This window comes from Corvus moneduloides, chromosome 5, assembly GCF_009650955.1.
Source record: "Corvus moneduloides isolate bCorMon1 chromosome 5, bCorMon1.pri, whole genome shotgun sequence".
Lineage (NCBI taxonomy): Eukaryota > Metazoa > Chordata > Aves > Passeriformes > Corvidae > Corvus > Corvus moneduloides.
Window position 1 is genome coordinate 30,672,801 of NC_045480.1, and position 6,000 is coordinate 30,678,800.

The window sequence follows — 6,000 nt, forward strand, 5'->3', positions numbered from 1 at the left end:
CTATCATTTTCACAGTTTAATCAAATGTATCATTTTGTTCTGGTAAGATCTACATGGATGATTTTAAATATAACATGTGACTTCTTCAGAAAGCAAAATGGCTATAGCAAGAATTTAGTTGTCCCAGCTTTAGTAGTTAGTATTTAAAGTGAGATATCTTACTGTGTAATAAGTTTTGAATAGACAATGGGAAGATGAGGTTTTCCAGTTTTGTTTCTTGGTCATAACCAAGTCATAAACACTTGGAATGGGGATTTGGTACAAATAAAACACCTAAAATTTTTGATGCAGATGAGAAAAATGCTATGTATCCATAGACTGCCTGTATCCAATTACAAAAATTACTCAAAGGTCTCCATGCAATTTCAGATGTTTACTATTTTATCCCCTCAAAGTAAGCAGTAAATGTAAGAAACACGTTAGATGGTGCAGCCCTGTGTAGCATGTGTATAATTATAGGTAAACTACATGGGAAAAAATGTTTGTAAAATGATGCAAATCAAGGTAAATGCTGCATATGTTCCAAATGAAAGTATTTAGTAAAGGAAATAACATGGTGTGTCTGAGGAATATGCAGTAAGTGCAATTTTTGGGGTTGTTCTCTGTTGCTAATACGAAAAGAAGGATCCATAATGGTGACGTGTCCAAAGAAATCTAGCCTGTAAAAGTATTTAAAGACCTTTGACAAAGTGACCTTGTGAGATTTCCAGATTCCCTCCCAGCTGGTCTTGCACTCTACCTTCTCAACAGTACAGAGGAATTAAAAAAATGGAAAAGCTTGTGGCTGAGATAAAGATGGGGACTTACACATTATAATCATGGGCAAAACAGCTTGAAAAAAGACAAATATAACACCACCTTCCCCTCTCCCCTCTCTTTATCAGGCTCAACTTCACTCCATTGTCCTACGCCCTCCCAACCCCAACAGATGCAGGAGGATGGGGAATTGGATGGTTACAGTCAGTCCAACACAATTTGTCTCTGCTGCTCCTTCCTCCTCACACTTTTCTATATGCTACAGTTCTTCAGTAAGAGATTGCTCCAACCTGGGACCTTCATGGGCCTCAGTTCCTGCTGCTGGCTTGCTCCAGCAGGGGTTCTCCATGGGCTGCAGTTTTGTTCAGGGCACATTCACCCACTGCAGTGTTGCCCTTCATGTGCTGCGGGGGCTACCTGCTTCACTCTGGTGCTTTTCATGGTTTGCAGGGAATTTCTCTTTAACATAGTCTTCTGTGCAGGCTGCTGGGGAATCTCTGCTCCAGCACCTGGAGCACCTTTCCTTCCTTCCTTCTCCACTGTCATTGTTTGTGGGATTTTTTTTTCTCACTTCTCTGTCTCATAACTACTCTGCAATGTTTTTTTATCCTTTCTTAAATAAGTTGTCACAGAGGTATCCCCAACTTGCCTGATATCCTCAGCTGTGTCCTGCAGTGGGATTGGAGCTGGCACTGGTTTCTCCTCACATCCATTGCCATGTAAAACCAATACTGAACACTTCCTCAGGCCTGTGACATCTGCAGTAAAATCAAAGCAACTTGGAATAACAGCCTGAAAAAAAATGTTGAAAGGGCAATACACTGAACTACTGAACTTTATTAGAAAAATAAGGAAATTAAATGCTTTCTCTGGTCCTTATTACAGTTTTTGGCATTAATCAGTTTCAACTGGTTTCTTGACTGGCAAAAGTAATAAGTGATTTTATTTTCTTTTTTCATATGCAGAAGTAGTTTTGATGACCTATTTTATGTAACACTCTAAGAAATTCCTTCACAATTTGTAGTCTCTTCAAGTCTGGGATATTCTCTCTCTCTCTCTCCCTGTTGCTATTAGAGTTTGTGGCACTTGAACATACAGCAGTAGTAATAAGATGAAGGACTTGAGTTTTCTTCATTTGAAAGCTATTACTTTGCAAATGAAGTTCCATTCCTATCCTCGTAACTTGTTTTGTAGATGGGAGACAGCTGAGACCGCTGCAAGTATGGCCACAAACACAACATTTAGTATGTATTTTTCTGAACATACTGCATATTGGAAAAAAAAAAAATTTTGTCCTTTTGGTAATATGTATTTTGATGACAGTTGATTTTTAGAAGGCACTTAAAACTAATACAGGCAAACAGTAAGGATTTCACACTGTCGTTTGGATAAGCTCTGTTTGGCAAGACAGTTATCATACTTACATGTCCTAACACTTTGAAACATGGCTTTGGTCTCTTATCTACTTAAAGTAAACTCTAGTTTAAAATTGCTTTTCATGCAGTAGTACTAAGTATACAAATTCTCAGCTAAAGGGAATAGTTGGTATTCTCAGAAGGATTACCTCCAAAAGTTCTTCAAGCTCTCTCCTATGTTATGACACATCTGTTTTTTCAGTCATGGGAATAAACTGAAATGTTTGGGCAACAGTTTATTTTTCAGAATGATTTGTGAACCTGAATGATAAAAAGAAAAAAAAAAAAATCATTGGTTACTTTTCTTTCTGACCTTCAGGTAAAAATACTGAAGACATACATAGATATATTAAGAGACTTTTAACAGATACTTTAAAGCATTATTTTTCAGGTTTTCTCTTACCAACAAGTCAGTTTTTCCAAACTGAATGATTGAGACAGAGGTATTTCCTTTTCTCTTTTATCAAGGTAGGTGGAAGTGATTAGAGCACATTGTGTCATCAGTTCCTAGTATTGTACTTTTATCTTGTCTCTATTAGGTTGGTTGTGTCAGCACGCACCCTAGGTTGGCCCTTGATCTCTTCAGGCAGCTGTAGGCCACCTATGTGCTCAGAGAGACGAGGTGAGGTAGGAAGGTTTTTTGAGACTGACACAGCATTGCTAGCTAGCTGTTACCGTGTCTGGTATTAATCCTAAATTTCCATCTTTAGGGGTCATTGCAATCAGAGCTTTAATTTTAAGTGAAACTTCAAGACTTCTAGTCCCTGGTTCCAAGTTAATTTCATGCATTGATATTGCTGCTGACCATATCAGAGGACCACAGTCCTCCTTTGAGTGCTGGGTTACACCTTTCCAAAGGTAGAGAATTTGCCACGTCTTCTGTTTAAAACTGTCGATCTCTGGAGAAGAAAGGGTTTCTGTAGCACTCCAGAAGATTCCTGGAAAGGGAAAAGGTGCTTTGGTCCCATGCAAGATGCATATGTGCCTTACAGCTGTACGTACTGCCACAGGATGATTCCCGAGCTGGGAGCCAGACTGGTGCATTATCTGCCTTTCTTGTGAATTTTTCTCTTCAGCGAGTATGTAAAGTTGAGAAAAACTCATTATGTTGGAATATTGCTGAAAGCAATCAAGACAAGAAAAGTAAAGTTAGAAAAGAATGAAAAGGAAGCTTGTGCAAGACATTGTCTTTGAAATTGCATTTACAGTAAAATTCCTGCAGCTCAGTATTCTGCAGCTGACTACTCCAGCTTTACCTTTCTATTAACCTACAGGTAACTTGTCAGAAAATCAAATGGGGAAGAATGAATGTTTAGAAATAAATCAATTTAAAAGACTGAATGTTTGTACTCATCACAAAGTTAAGTAAATAGGCCATCCATTTCCAAGTCAGCCCCTTTGGGTACTTGCCATTTAGGTAAACATTAGTTACGAGTTATTGATACTAGTTGAAATCCAACACTGTTCGAATGTGCTTTAGCAAGAAGGGCAAAAAGTTTCTGAAATGTTTACTGTGTGGTTAGACAGTCTAGATGAGAGGATAAATGAGTTATATTGATAAGCATTGTAAATGAAATTAAGCGTATATGTATTTAGAATTTTATTATTTACTTAGATTTTATGTCTTTTTTAGCATTGATGGCTGGTCAGTCAACTTTTTTCTGTTCTAGAGCATTGTAAGATACAGAAAGTAAGGGCATGTATTTATGAGCTTGTGAAAGACAAATGATAAATATAATTTTGTTAATAACTTTCATCTAGCTGCAGCCCCACTTTGTTAAATATACATATATTTGCTACAGTTTCAAAATCCTGGACCAATTTCAGCCAGTCTGTGATAGGAGGCAATTTTAAACAAATGGAGAAAAGCAAGCCACAGTAAACGTGGTTTAGATGCAGCTTCTCTTCCAAGTTGTGATTACAGCCAGTACGAGAAGATACCTAAGGTGATAAAATGAGGAAGTTCAGTCTTCAATAAAAGTAATCCAGGACTCTAGATGGAAGGCAATTTCCTTCAAAGACTAAGAATTTCAGTTCAGAGCTAATTCTTGCAAGGAATATGAGAAATTCTCTTGTTGATTTTTATTTCATAAGACTTTTTCTTATAAAAAATGGATTATTCCTCAGAACAGGCCTTCTTCTAGTGCTGTAGCTATCCTTAGGAGTACAGTTAGAGCTTCTAAAATAAACAAATGTGGATTTTTTTAAATATTTGGTTACTTAAACACTGGCACTTTATTTTCTTCAGGGATTTTGAACAGTCCCATAGCATATGTAACAGAGCATCCCTGTCAGAGTTAAACACTGCCAAGTTTGCTTATGCTGGCCAATCCAGTTGTGTGCTTCCAAAATGGAGCACACAATGGGCCAAATCCTTCTTGCTTTGTTAGATAATCAGCTCTAGGCCAACAGATAGGAATTGATAAAAGGGTTTTCAGAGTTAAATGCATGAACTCCTGCAACTTGATCACCAAGTCACAGTTCTGCTACTGGGGCCCTGTGTTCAATTTGTCTTTGGATGTGATTGATGTGAATCAGGCATAAAAGAGCCTGGAAAATACACTCTCATCATTTATGCAGTAACAAGTACTCTAAACTGTTTTAGTAATACAAGCAGGATTTTGTAAACAGTTAACAATTTGAGTTAATAGATGTTAAAATCTCCCTAGGGTACATAATTAAGCCATTTGAGGGAAACTGCATAGGCAATGCAATAGGCCACAGGAGGGCTATGGGCTCTGCTTCCACAGCTGACTGTCTCTGAAAACAAACAAGAAAAGGGGTAATATTTTGTAAGTGTAGGCACACAGACAAGCTGTTAATATTGTACCTTGAATCTTGTGTAAGACAACTGTATTTGGTCACTAGGTGAATACCTGTGTGACATAGATCTTGGGTTACAACTGTGTTAATGCACAAGTAGTTCATAGCTGCTGTTGCCCACTCTAAGTCTGCACACAAATTTATCCTGTGGTAATTAGAGAATGAACAGTGTCTATATAAAGAATAATGGTATGGATCACAGTCTGATAACAGCTAGTTCTGTGAAGACCTTCTAATCTTTATCCCAAGTCTTCCACACCTCCTTTTGCTACATCAAAGATGTCCTGCTACTTAACTTTGTGCAAAATAGATTTAGCTTCATCCCCTGTGATCAAAGAAAGGCTATTCAGCTTATCCAAGTCTTTCAAAGATCACTTAAAAAGCAGTACTTGACAAACTGAGCTAAAGCAGTGGTTGCTTCTGATTTATTAGTTTTCACAGCAGCCTGCTGCTACACGCTTTTATTTTTCTCTTAGGCATAATTTGTTTCTGACTCTGGGGGATGAACGGATCATGAACAGCCCCTACTGAGAAGGACTTGGGGGTGCTGGTGGATGAGAGGCTGGACGTGAGCTGACAATGTGAACTTGCAGCCCAGAAAGCCAAATGTGTCCCGGGCTGCATCCAAAGCAGTGTGGGTAGCAGGGCGAGGGAGGGGATTCTGTCCCTCTGCTCTACTTGTGTGAGATGCCACTTGGAGTACTGAGTCCAGCTGTGAAGTTCTCAGCAAGGGAAGGGTGTGGACCTGTTGGACTGGGTTAAGAGGAAAGCTATGAAGATGATCAGAGTGATGGAGGACCTCTGCTTTGAAGATAGTCTGAAAGAGCTGGGCTTGTTCAGCCTGCAGAAGAGAAGGCTTTGGAAGGATCTAATTGCAGCCTCCCAGTGTTTGAAGGGGCCTTGTAAGAAAAGTAGGACAAACTTTCTAGGAGGGCTTCTTGCAATAGGAAAAAAGGTTATAGTTGTAAACAGAAGAAGTGTTGATTTAGTTTAGATATGAGGAAGA